Source organism: Aquarana catesbeiana, linkage group LG08, assembly GCF_042186555.1.
Source record: "Aquarana catesbeiana isolate 2022-GZ linkage group LG08, ASM4218655v1, whole genome shotgun sequence".
Lineage (NCBI taxonomy): Eukaryota > Metazoa > Chordata > Amphibia > Anura > Ranidae > Aquarana > Aquarana catesbeiana.
In genome coordinates, this window is record NC_133331.1 from 2,272,389 (window position 1) to 2,286,394 (window position 14,006).

The 14,006-nt window shown below is 49.3% G+C and overlaps 1 protein-coding gene and 1 non-coding gene across 10 annotated transcripts in view; one reads left to right on the forward strand and one right to left on the reverse strand.

The window, feature by feature from the left end:
• ZNF384 (zinc finger protein 384) overlaps positions 1-14,006 on the forward strand; it is a 149,556-nt gene that overhangs the window by 28,708 nt on the left and 106,842 nt on the right. For all 9 annotated transcript variants that reach the window (XM_073595389.1, XM_073595391.1, XM_073595392.1 and 6 more), the window contains exons 3-4: positions 3,563-3,662; positions 13,294-13,369. The gene's annotated coding sequence lies outside the window, so the exon portion shown is untranslated. The remainder of the gene's footprint in view (positions 1-3,562; positions 3,663-13,293; positions 13,370-14,006) is intronic.
• Positions 4,750-4,821, reverse strand: TRNAE-UUC (transfer RNA glutamic acid (anticodon UUC)). Its single transcript has one exon. It is a non-coding gene; the product is annotated as a tRNA-Glu (tRNA).

The window sequence follows — 14,006 nt, forward strand, 5'->3', positions numbered from 1 at the left end:
TAATAGAGCGTCCGCTGACACCAATGTTGGGGGTTAATAGTGCATCCGCTGACACCAATGCTGGGGGTTAATAGTGCATCCGCTGACACCAATGCTGGGGGTTAATAGTGCGTCCGCTGACACCAATGCTGGGGGTTAATAGTGCGTGCGCTGACACTAATGCTGGGGGTTATTAGTAGGGCTGGGAAAAAAATGGATCTAAATCTTGAATCGAGTTGAGAGGTCAAATCGATTCAAAATTTAAGCAAATCGTTTTTTGTAGATTTTTTTTTTTTCACCGCGCCGGTCCCGAGGCGCTGCGGGCATGAGTTTTTAGGCGAGGCCGCGGCTACGGCCGGACTCCGCGGACTAGGCCCAAGCCGCGGCCTCGCCTAAAAACTCATGCCCGCAGCGCCTCGGGACCGGCGCGGTTTCCAAAAAAAAAAAAAAACTCGATTCGAATCGTGAATCGAGTTTTTTTTAAGAGAATCTCCCAGCCCTAGTTATTAGTGAGTCCGCTGACACCAATGTTGGGAGTTAATAGTGCGTCCGCTGACACCAATGCTGGGGGTTAATAGTGCGTCTGCTGACACCAATGCTGGGGGTTAATAGTGCGTCCGCTGACACCAATGCCGGGGTTAATAGTGAGTCCGCTGACACCAATGCTGGGGGTTAATAGTGCGTCCTCTGACACCAATGCTGGGGGTTAATAGTGCGTCCGCTGACACGAATGCTGTAGGTTAATAGTGCGTCCGCTGACACCAATGCTGGGGGTTAATAGTGCGTCCGCTGACACCAATGCTGGGGGTTAATAGTGCGTCCGCTGACACCAATGCTGGGGGTTAATAGTGCGACCGCTGACACCAATGTTGGGGGTTAATAGTGCGTCCGCTGACACCAATGCTGGGGGTTAATAGTGCGTCCGCTGACACCAATGCTGGGGGTTAATAGTGCGTCCGCTGACACCAATGTTGGGAGTTAATAGTGCGTCCGCTGACACCAATGCTGGGGGTTAATAGTGCGTCCGCAGACACCAATGCTGAGGGTTAATAGTGCGTCCGCTGACACCAATGTTGGGAGTTAATAGTGCGTCCGCTGACACCAATGCTGGGGGTTAATAGTGCGTCCGCTGACACCAATGCTGTGGGTTAATAGTGCGTCCGCTGACACCAATGCTGGGGCGTAATAGTGCGTCCGCTGACACCAATGCTGGGAGTTAATAGTGCGTCCGCTGACACCAATGCTGAGAGTTAATAGAGCGTCCGCTGACACCAATGCTGGGGGTTAATAGTGAGTCTGCTGACACCAATGCTGGGGGTTAATAGTGCGTCTGCTGACACCAATGCTGGGAGTTAATAGTGCGTCCGCTGACGCCAATGCTGGGAGTTAATAGTGTGTCCGCTGACACCAATGCTGGGGGTTAATAGTGCGTCTGCTGACACCAATGCTGGGGATTAATAGTGCGTCTGCTGACACCAATGCCGGGGTTAATAGTGAGTCCGCTGACACCAATGCTGGGGGTTAATAGAGCGTCCGCTGACACGAATGCTGTGGGTTAATAGTGCGTCCGCTGACACCAATGCTGGGGGTTAATAGTGCGTCCGCTGACACCAATGCTGGGGGTTAATAGTGCGTCCGCTGACACCAATGCTGGGAGTTAATAGAGCGTCCGCTGACACCAATGTTGGGAGTTAATAGTGCGTCCGCTGACACCAATGCTGGGGGTTAATAGTGCGTCCGCTGACACCAATGCTGAGGGTTAATAGAGCGTCCTCTGACACCAATGCTGGGAGTTAATAGAGCGTCCGCTGACACCAATGTTGGGAGTTAATAGTGCGTCCGCTGACACCAATGCTGGGGGTTAATAGTGCGTCCGCTGACACCAATGCTGAGGGTTAATAGAGCGTCCGCTGACACCAATGCCGGTCCCAGTCACTCCTCTGACATACACCTGGATGACAATCCCCCAACAAGCATAGCGCCCCCCATTGATTTCAGTGCGTTGCCCTATGCCTCACAAGCCTGACAAAGTATCTCATGACGCGTTCCGCTTTGTTTTATTTCCCACGCATTTTGCCACATTTCTTGTATTGGGGTCTCACGTTTTGGGGGGACATTTACAATAAATGGCACTACAAGCTTGAGGCAGATATTTTTGCGTGTTCCGGGATTGCGTGGAAACGTGCATTTCTGTGCGCATTACCGGAACGCGCAGATGTGACCGGAGACTGATATGGTGGAAAGTTGTCACCGCGGCACGCTGTGTTCCGCCATATTTACATTTATATTCCTTTGTTCCCTGTTCCAATTTTTCCTTTTTCCCAAGTATGGGGCATGAGTGATTGTCCATACAGAGCAGGAGATCTATGGGGGGTCAGTAGATCAATAGAGCATATGACTGGAAGCAGGGGGCCAAGACGGGGGGGGGGGGGAGGTCACATGACCCAGGCATTATGCTCGGTGACAGGCTCCCTCTCCTAGCACCTCCCCCACAACATTACGTCATACTCCTTCGTCCCGCCCCTACCTATTCTGCTCCACCCACTCAGTCTGAATTCTCCTACACTGAGAGATTAGATGAGTCTCCTCTCACGTAAAGTCCCTGGCTCTGCCTCCTGCACAGGCTGATTCATGGAGCCTTCACTAAGATGGCGGACCGCCCACAAGTCCTGGTCCATTGAGCAGCAGTCATTGGTTGCTAGAGATGCCGGCATGCCTAGCAACCAATGACTTCACGTGCCTGCTGTGTGCCCTGCAGCACATTTCTCTTGCCAGCTCCCACCTTCTGCCTGCCAGGCTATAGGAAGTTCTCCTACAGGTACACTGAGCTCTGTGATGGAGGCAACTAATCTATGGGGGCACGATGATGAGGCAACTAATCTATGGGGGCAGTTTGATGGGGCAATTAATCTATGGGGACACTGTGATGGGGCAACTGATCTATATATGTACTCTGGATGCAGCTAATCTAAGAGGACATTTTGATGGGGTGATGGGGTAACTGATCTATTGGGGCACTCTGATAGGGCAAGTGATTTGTGGGGGTACACAGATGGGGCCAACTGAATTATTGGGGAATCCGAAATACAAAAATGTATTATACTTCAGCTGACCAGTCCTTAGATATGGTGGCTGCATTCGTTTTCTTTTCCCTTTGTCTTTGATCCTGCCAGTAACTTCCTGTCTTAGGGTGACAACACTCACTGTACTGAATCTATGGAGACGTTGTGTTGTCACCGTAGGACAGAAAGTGTGTTTGGACTACAGAATACTCCCCCCTGTCTATAACATAGTGAGGTGATGTTTTGTAGTCCACATAGAGAACTATGACTGAAAACAGTCCAGAGACAACGAGAGCAGAAAGTTCTGAGCTCTGTATATTTCCGGCAGGATGAAAAGTGACATTTTTACACTTGTAGAAGGGATAGAAGAATACGGTATATTCTATTTCTTCATGCAGACTTGTAAAGTTGCTGAGAGGTCCACTTTAAGGTCTGCCTGGAGTCCTGCTATGAAGCCTTGATTGCTGAGCTCTTCTTGTCCAGGATAGGGACTCTTACGTCTTCCCTTCTTCTTGTCACAGGAAGAATACCTCAGCTCCTTGTTAAGTGAATATCAAGAGAAAGATGAAGTGGAGCAACAAAGAGCGCTGTGTGCCAAAGCCTGCCGAAGATCCTCCAAGGGTAAGTACTAGCAGATAACAGCCCCTGCTTCACCACAGCCACACACTTTATTTTCTATCAAATCTGCTGCTAGAATGGAAATCACCTTTCCTTAAGTGTGGACCCCCGAGCAGAGGAAATATTTTGGCACTTACTGGGCATGGACACGCCGTGGCCTCCCCTTTCCAACCCTCTAACCACCCTTTTGGTCTGTGTAGCTTCCTGTCATACATGTACTGCATTATGACCACTAGATGGAGCTGAGGATCATCCTTATTTTCTTATTCCTGCTGGGGGGATGTCAGTGTCAGGATGGGGGGTGTCGGTGTAATATTCCTGGGGGGACGTCAGTGTCAGGATGGGGGGTGTGGGTGTAATATTCCTGGGGGGTGTCAGGATGGGGGGTGTCGGTGTAATATTCCTGGGGGGACGTCAGTGTCAGGATGGGGGGGTGTCGGTGTAATATTCCTGCTGGGGGGACATCATTGTCAGGATGGGGGGGTGTCGGTGTAATATTCCTGCTGGGGGGTATGGGTGTAATATTCATGTTGGGGGGTGTTGGTGTAATATTCCTGATAGGGGAGTATGGGTGTAATATTCATGTTGGGGGGGTATGGGTGTATTATTCATGTTGGAGGGACGTTTGTGCAGGAAGTTCTTGTCATATGATGGACACGGCGAGGATTTGGTCACACCTAGGTGTTCTGGATTCTCGAATCGGTGCAAAACACAGCACACGCTTGCGATCCCTTTACTTTCAATATCATCCCAATCGAGGTGTGATTTTGCCGCGATTGTTGCCTGACGGCCTATGGGAAATAGGCGTCCCGCAATTTTTTTTGTGTGATTTGTCAGGTGACAATATTGTCCCATGATTGGGGTGCCATTGAAAATAACTGGATGACAATCTGGAATCGCAGTAATTCCGCCCGCGATCCGGAAGGCCTAGGTGTGATCGCAGCCTAAGCGTCTTCTATCAGTTGCTGGGTTCACCTTCTATAGATTCTGGGGGAACATTTTCTTCCTCAAACATTCCACACATTCGCTTCATTCTTCATTCCACCCTTGTATAGCGCTTTTCTCTCTGAGGACTCCAAGTATTGGAGATGGCGTTGGCCGGGAATCGAACCCGGGTCAGCTGCTTGAAAGGCAGCTATGCTCACCACTGCACCACCAACGCAAGGTAGCATGTCTTTGTAGTGTGGGAGGAAACCGGAGTACCCGGAGGAAACCCACGCAAGCACAGGGAGAACATGCAAACTCCATGCAGATAGTGTCCTGGTCAGGATTTGAACCATGGACCCCAGTGCTGCAAGGCTAACCCCTAAGCCTCTGTGCTGCCTGTATGCGGCCTCTGTTCTCTGAGGCCCGCCCCCGCTGAACGGAGTTCATCAATTATGTCCACTCAAAGCGTCTCCAGAAGAAATCCAAACTTATCCTAAACTGCAATCTATGTATATAACACTCCAAAACACACCCAAAGAATACCGGCCTCCAACCTCCCCTTAGCCGGTCCAACACACGCCCGAGGGGGAGTATGGAAGAGGGAGAGAGGGAGGAAAGGAGGGAGGAGAGGTTAGGGGTAAGGAAGGGGTGTGGGGGTTCCCCCCAACCCTCACCCCCTTCTTTCTCCAACCTTTCCCCCCCTTTTCATCCCTCTCTCCCTCTTCCATACTCCCCCTTGTTCTTCAGGTGATTATGTTTTGGCGACGTATTGTCGAACCTTAAAGCTTCTGCAGAAGCTGCAGAAAGGTAAATAGAGGGCTGATGGGAAGACCCTCCGGTTACTGGAGTGGCAGCTCGCACCAGTGTAGGGACCTGTGTTGGTACAGCCGTACCTGGTCCCAGGGAGGCTTCCTCAGACTTTTTGTTGAGTCTTCTTCTAGGAACAGCCAATTGTCTTCTTTGTCCAGCTGCATTGATAGTTGGTGATTCAGAAGTTCCAAAAACGAAAAATGGAGGGCTGATGGGAAAACCCTCTGGTTACTGAAGTGGCAGCCACCAGTGTAGGGACCTGTGTTGGTACAGCCATACCTGGTCCTTCGGGAGGGTTCCTTAGAATTTTTGTTGAGTCTTCTTCTAGGAACAGTCAATCATCTTGTTTGTCCATTTACATTTATAGTTGGTGATTCAGAAGCTCCAAAAAGGGAAATAGAGGGCTGATGGGAAGGCCCTCTGGATACTGGAGTGGCAGCCGCCACCAGTGTAGGGACCTGTGTTGGTAAAGCCGTACCTGGTCCCTGGGAGGGTTCCTCAGACTTTTAGTTGAGTCTGTGATTCAGAAGCTGCTGATGAATGTCACATTCTGCCAGAGTCTCAGTGGTAACGCCACAATCTGCCGGTGTCTTAGTGGGAAAGTTACATTCTGCCCGAGTCTCAACAGAATCGTTGCATGCTGGAGGAGTCTCGATGTGAATGACACGTGGTTGATTTAACATTTTTTCCACCCTTTTGGTTATTTTCTTTCCCAACAGAGCTGCACCCTGCTCATTTAAGTGCAGTCCATCCCTGCTGTAGAGCAAGTGACCAATTGAAAAGTCAGTCCAGGTCTCCATGAAGCCAAACCCCTCCTTCCTACACCAGTTCTTCAGCCACTTGCTAAGCTCCCTAAGCTCCTGTTGCCTCCTTGGTGTGGCTCGAGGTACAGGCAGTATTTCTGAAAATGCTGCCTTGGAGGTCCTTTTCTTCAATATAGCCCCCAAGTCCCTGAAATCATTTTGTAGGGTGCTCCATTTTCTTCTAATGTTGTCATTGGTTCCAATATGTACCATAACAACTGGATCCTCCCCAGCCCCATCCAACAATCCGTCCATCCGATCTGCAATGTCCCGAACTCGTGCGACTGGGAAACAATATACTCTTCGTTGATCGCGGTCATTCTGACAGATTGCCCTCTCTGTCCCTCTAATAACAGAATCCCCTACCACCAGGATCTGCTGATCCTTTTCTTTAAGCTTGCCCTCATCTTCATGGGAGGAGATATTCAAATGGCTGCCCTGGTATTTTGGTGGATTCTCAACATGAACCTCACATTGTGCTGTAGTCTCAACATGAATGTGACATTCAGGTGGTGTCTCAATGTGAATGTCACATGCTGGTGGAGTATCCGTGTGAACGTCACATGCTGGTGGAGTCTCCGTGTGAACGTTACATGCTGGAGGAGTCTCCGTGTGAACATCACATGCTGGTGGAGTCTCCGTGTGAACGTCACATGCTGGTGGAGTCTCCGTGTGAACGTCACATGCTGGTGGAGTCTCTGTGTGAACGTCACATGCTGGTGGAGTCTCCGTGTGAACGTCACATGCTGGTGGAGTCTCCGTGTGAACGTCACATGCTGGTGGAGTCTCCGTGTGAACGTCACATGCTGGTGGAGTCTCCGTGTGAACGTCACATGCTGGTGGAGTCTCCGTGTGAACGTCACATGCTGGTGGAGTCTCCGTGTGAACGTCACATGCTGGTGGAGTCTCCGGGTGAACGTCACATGCTGGTGGAGTCTCCGTGTGAACGTCACATGCTGGTGGAGTCTCCGTGTGAACGTCACATGCTGGTGGAGTCTCCGTGTGAACGTCACATGCTGGTGGAGTCTCCGTGTGAACGTCACATGCTGGTGGAGTCTCCGTGTGAACGTCACATGCTGGTGGAGTCTCCGTGTGAACTACACATGCTGGTGGAGGCTCCGTGTGAACGTCACAAGCTGGTGGTGTCTCTGTGTGAACATCCCATGCTGGTGAAGTCTCCGTGTTAACGTCACATGCTGATGGCGTTTCTATGTGAACGTTACATGCTGGTGGTGGATTTAACATTTTTTCCACCCTTTTGGTTATTTTCTTTCCCAACAGAGCTGCACCCTGCTCATTTAAGTGCAGTCCATCCCTGCTGTAGAGCAAGTGACCAATTGAAAAGTCAGTCCAGGTCTCCATGAAGCCAAACCCCTCCTTCCTGCACCAGTTCTTCAGCCACTTGCTAAGCTCCCTAAGCTCCTGTTGCCTTCTTGGTGTGGCTCGAGGTACAGGTAGTATTTCTGAAAATGCTGCCTTGGAGGTCCTTTTCTTCAATATAGCCCCTAAGTCCCTGAAATCATTTTGTAGGGTGCTCCATTTTCTTCTAATGTTGTCATTGGTTCCAATATGTACCATGACAACTGGATCCTCCCCAGCCCCATCCAACAATCCGTCCATCTGATCTGCAATGTCCCGAACTCGTGCAACTGGGAAACAATATACTGTTCGTTGATCGCGGTCATTCTGACAGATTGCCCTCTCTGTCCCTCTAATAACAGAATCCCCTACCACCAGGATCTGCCTACCCTTTTCTTTAAGCTTGCCCTCATCTTCATGGGAGGAGATATTCAAATGGCTGCCCTGGTATTTTGGTGGATTCTCAAGATGAACCTCACATTGTGCTGTAGTCTCAACATGAATGTGACATTCAGGTGGTGTCTCAATGTGAATGTCACATGCTGGTGGAGTATCCGTGTGAACATCACATGCTGGTGGAGTATCCGTGTGAACGTCACATGCTGGTGGAGTATCCGTGTGAACGTCACATGCTGGTGGAGTATCCGTGTGAACGTCACATGCTGGTGGAGTATCCGTGTGAACGTCACATGCTGGTGGAGTCTCCGTGTGAACGTCACATGCTGGTGGAGTCTCCGTGTGAACGTCACATGCTGGTGGAGTCTCCGTGTGAACGTCACATGCTGGTGGAGTCTCCGTGTGAACGTCACATGCTGGTGGAGTCTCCGTGTGAACGTCACATGCTGGTGGAGTCTCCGTGTGAACGTCACATGCTGGTGGAGTCTCCGTGTGAACGTCACATGCTGGTGGAGTCTCCGTGTGAACGTCACATGCTGGTGGAGTCTCCGTGTGAACTACACATGCTGGTGGAGGCTCTGTGTGAACATCCCATGCTGGTGAAGTCTCCGTGTTAACGTCACATGCTGATGGTGTCTTCGTGTGAACGTCACATGCTGGTGGCGTTTCTATGTGAACGTCACATGCTGGTGGTGGATTTAACATTTTTTCCACCCTTTTGGTTATTTTCTTTCCCAACAGAGCTGCACCCTGCTCATTTAAGTGCAGTCCATCCCTGCTGTAGAGCAAGTGACCAATTGAAAAGTCAGTCCAGGTCTCCATGAAGCCAAACCCCTCCTTCCTGCACCAGTTCTTCAGCCACTTGCTAAGCTCCCTAAGCTCCTGTTGCCTCCTTGGTGTGGCTCGAGGTACAGGCAGTATTTCTGAAAATGCTGCCTTGGAGGTCCTTTTCTTCAATATAGCCCCCAAGTCCCTGAAATCATTTTGTAGGGTGCTCCATTTTCTTCTAATGTTGTCATTGGTTCCAATATGTACCATGACAACTGGATCCTCCCCAGCCCCATCCAACAATCCATCCATCCGATCTGCAATGTCCCGAACTCGTGCAACTGGGAAACAATATACTGTTCGTTGATCGCGGTCATTCTGACAGATTGCCCTCTCTGTCCCTCTAATAACAGAATCCCCTACCACCAGGATCTGCCTACCCTTTTCTTTAAGCTTGCCCTCATCTTCATGGGAGGAGATATTCAAATGGCTGCCCTGGTATTTTGGTGGATTCTCAAGATGAACCTCACATTGTGCTGTAGTCTCAACATGAATGTGACATTCAGGTGGTGTCTCAATGTGAATGTCACATGCTGGTGGAGTATCCGTGTGAACATCACATGCTGGTGGAGTATCCGTGTGAACGTCACATGCTGGTGGAGTATCCGTGTGAACGTCACATGCTGGTGGAGTATCCGTGTGAACGTCACATGCTGGTGGAGTATCCGTGTGAACGTCACATGCTGGTGGAGTCTCCGTGTGAACGTCACATGCTGGTGGAGTCTCCGTGTGAACGTCACATGCTGGTGGAGTCTCCGTGTGAACGTCACATGCTGGTGGAGTCTCCGTGTGAACGTCACATGCTGGTGGAGTCTCCGTGTGAACGTCACATGCTGGTGGAGTCTCCGTGTGAACGTCACATGCTGGTGGAGTCTCCGTGTGAACTACACATGCTGGTGGAGGCTCTGTGTGAACATCCCATGCTGGTGAAGTCTCCGTGTTAACGTCACATGCTGATGGTGTCTTCGTGTGAACGTCACATGCTGGTGGCGTTTCTATGTGAACGTCACATGCTGGTGGTGGATTTAACATTTTTTCCACCCTTTTGGTTATTTTCTTTCCCAACAGAGCTGCACCCTGCTCATTTAAGTGCAGTCCATCCCTGCTGTAGAGCAAGTGACCAATTGAAAAGTCAGTCCAGGTCTCCATGAAGCCAAACCCCTCCTTCCTGCACCAGTTCTTCAGCCACTTGCTAAGCTCCCTAAGCTCCTGTTGCCTCCTTGGTGTGGCTCGAGGTACAGGCAGTATTTCTGAAAATGCTGCCTTGGAGGTCCTTTTCTTCAATATAGCCCCCAAGTCCCTGAAATCATTTTGTAGGGTGCTCCATTTTCTTCTAATGTTGTCATTGGTTCCAATATGTACCATGACAACTGGATCCTCCCCAGCCCCATCCAACAATCCATCCATCCGATCTGCAATGTCCCGAACTCGTGCAACTGTGAAACAATATACTGTTCGTTGATCGCGGTCATTCTGACAGATTGCCCTCTCTGTCCCTCTAATAACAGAATCCCCTACCACCAGGATCTGCCTACCCTTTTCTTTAAGCTTGCCCTCATCTTCATGGGAGGAGATATTCAAATGGCTGCCCTGGTATTTTGGTGGATTCTCAAGATGAACCTCACATTGTGCTGTAGTCTCAACATGAATGTGACATTCAGGTGGTGTCTCAATGTGAATGTCACATGCTGGTGGAGTATCCGTGTGAACATCACATGCTGGTGGAGTATCCGTGTGAACGTCACATGCTGGTGGAGTATCCGTGTGAACGTCACATGCTGGTGGAGTATCCGTGTGAACGTCACATGCTGGTGGAGTATCCGTGTGAACGTCACATGCTGGTGGAGTCTCCGTGTGAACGTCACATGCTGGTGGAGTCTCCGTGTGAACGTCACATGCTGGTGGAGTCTCCGTGTGAACGTCACATGCTGGTGGAGTCTCCGTGTGAACGTCACATGCTGGTGGAGTCTCCGTGTGAACGTCACATGCTGGTGGAGTCTCCGTGTGAACGTCACATGCTGGTGGAGTCTCCGTGTGAACTACACATGCTGGTGGAGGCTCTGTGTGAACATCCCATGCTGGTGAAGTCTCCGTGTTAACGTCACATGCTGATGGTGTCTTCGTGTGAACGTCACATGCTGGTGGCGTTTCTATGTGAACGTCACATGCTGGTGGTGGATTTAACATTTTTTCCACCCTTTTGGTTATTTTCTTTCCCAACAGAGCTGCACCCTGCTCATTTAAGTGCAGTCCATCCCTGCTGTAGAGCAAGTGACCAATTGAAAAGTCAGTCCAGGTCTCCATGAAGCCAAACCCCTCCTTCCTGCACCAGTTCTTCAGCCACTTGCTAAGCTCCCTAAGCTCCTGTTGCCTCCTTGGTGTGGCTCGAGGTACAGGCAGTATTTCTGAAAATGCTGCCTTGGAGGTCCTTTTCTTCAATATAGCCCCCAAGTCCCTGAAATCATTTTGTAGGGTGCTCCATTTTCTTCTAATGTTGTCATTGGTTCCAATATGTACCATGACAACTGGATCCTCCCCAGCCCCATCCAACAATCCATCCATCCGATCTGCAATGTCCCGAACTCGTGCGACTGGGAAACAATATACTGTTCGTTGATCGCGGTCATTCTGACAGATTGCCTTCTCTGTCCCTCTAATAACAGAGTCTCCTACCACCAGGATCTGCCTATCCTTTTCTTTAAGCTTGCCCTCATCTTCATGGGAGGAGATATTCAAATGGCTGCCCTGGTATTTTGGTGGGTTCTCAACATGAACCTCACATTGTGCTGTAGTCTCAACATGAATGTGACATTCAGGTGGTGTCTCAATGTGAATGTCACATGCTGGTGGAGTATCCGTGTGAATGTCACATGCTGGTGGAGTATCCGTGTGAACGTCACATGCTGGTGGAATATCCGTGTGAACGTCACATGCTGGTGGAGTATCCGTGTGAACGTCACATGCTGGTGGAGTATCCGTGTGAATGTCACATGCTGGTGGAGTATCCGTGTGAATGTCACATGCTGGTGGCGTCTCCCTGTGAACGTCACATGCTGGTGGCGTCTCCCTGTGAACGTCACATGCTGGTGGCGTCTCCCTGTGAACGTCACATGCTGGTGGCATCTCCCTGTGAACGTCACATGCTGGTGGCATCTCCGTATGAACGTCACATGCTGGTGGCGTCTCCGTGTGAACGTCACATGCTGGTGGCGTCTCCGTGTGAACGTCACATGCTGGAGGCGTCTCCGTGTGAACGTCACATGCTGGAGGCGTCTCCGTGTGAACGTCAGATGCTGGTGGAGTCTCCGTGTGAACGTCACATGCTGGTGGAGTCTCCGTGTGAACGTCACATGCTGGTGGTGTCTCCATGTGAACGTCACATGCTGGTGGGGACTCCTTGTGAACGTCACATGCTGGTGGAGTCTCAATGTAGCTTTCATATTCTGTCTCACTCACTGGGGTAGTCATGCCTTGTGAGCTGTGTCTGCAGTAAATACCGCATACATCTGCAATAAAAAAGAAGAATCAGATTTAGCACCTTCACCTACATTGTGTGTGTGTATATATATATATATATATATATATATATATATATATATATATATATATATAAAATTATGGAGAGAAAAGTTCAAAATTCCATTGCAAGGGACAATAAATAATCCCAACATGACAGGGATACAGGGATGACTAATGGCCTTCATATAAAAATTTTGGTTGCCTGGCAGTTATGCCGACCCACTAAAATGAAAAAGGGGTCTGATTCACTTTCGGGTGCGGTGGAGTAATCTGCAGTGCTTCTGTTTCTTATTATTAAACACCCGTGATGATGAATGCGGACATATTTAATAAATAGCATCCCCCAGGACACCTACAATGTCCCATCTGATAACAAATAGAGATCATGCACCCATCAGCATGACCAACATACTCATAAGAAGGGCCTGAAGATCAAACCTACCAAGCGTATCCTCAAAACTCACCGTATCTGTCAGAACAAAGACATAGCAGCCACCTCCTGCTCCATGGCCAGCTCTGTGGCTGGGCCACCAGTCCCGTCTGGCCTGGTGGCCGCTATGTCTTTGTTCTGACAGATACGGTGAGTTTTGAGGATACGCTTGGTAGGTTTGATCTTCAAGCCCTTCTAATGTGTATGTTGGTCTTGGTGATGGGTGCATGATCTCTATTTGTTATCAGATGGGACACTGTAGGTGGCCTGGGTACCTCTTCTTACATCAGTTTTGGACCCTTTAGTAGTGTGCATTAGCTTGATTACATTCTATATACATGGTGAGTTTTATGTTCATGTTGTGTGCCCCTCTGTATAGTGCTGACCCTCATGGATATTCATTGAACATACTTATGTTGTTATATCTTTTTGATACACATTTACTTTAATAACAGAAATGTTAATTTACGGTCATGCATACTTACTAAAAATTCTTTATGCAAATTTTTTGAATTATTGTTGTTGTTTATTTTTTATTTTGATTGTATTTGTCTTTTTGTAGCTACATATTGCTTTATAAGCTCCTGAAGAAGCTGAAAAGTGAAACATGTCGAGCAACAAGCATCACGCTGGTTACAGTAACTACTTTATGTGTATATTATACATGTGCACTGAATTGTCTTCATGAAATGTGGACAACATTTATTGTCCCCCCCGTTTCTTTTAAAGCTTTGGACTCCGATAACGATGTTTTTATAACAAAATATATTTTAGTGTGTTTTGGCACCATTAAAGAAGATCCTGTTTCTTTAAAGCCTGTTATAGAGCACAGTGCTTGTGCTGTGTATGAAATAGCTGGCTGATCCTACACGTTTCAACCCTCCCCCCTCTGCGCTGACTTCTATGTATCAGGGCTGCAGAGTCCTGACACCGGAGTCCTGACAGAGGCTTCTTACCATGTGATCATCGAATGAACCTGGAAGTGCCGGTAAACGGCATTCCTCGGTTCGTGCAGACAGGGAGAGCTCTTTCTGTCAGAGGGGAGGGGGGTCTGTGCTGATAATCAGCACATTGATTATCAGTGCAGCCCTTATGAGAGGTGCCAATCAGTGCCCAACAGCTGCCAGCAGTGACCCCTCATAGTCTCTCAGTGCCCACCACAGTGCCAATCAGAGCTCACCACAGTGCCAATCAGTGCCCAGCAGTAACACCTGTCAGAACATCATCATCAGTGCTGCCCATCAATGCCATCTTTTAGTGCCCATCAATGCTGCC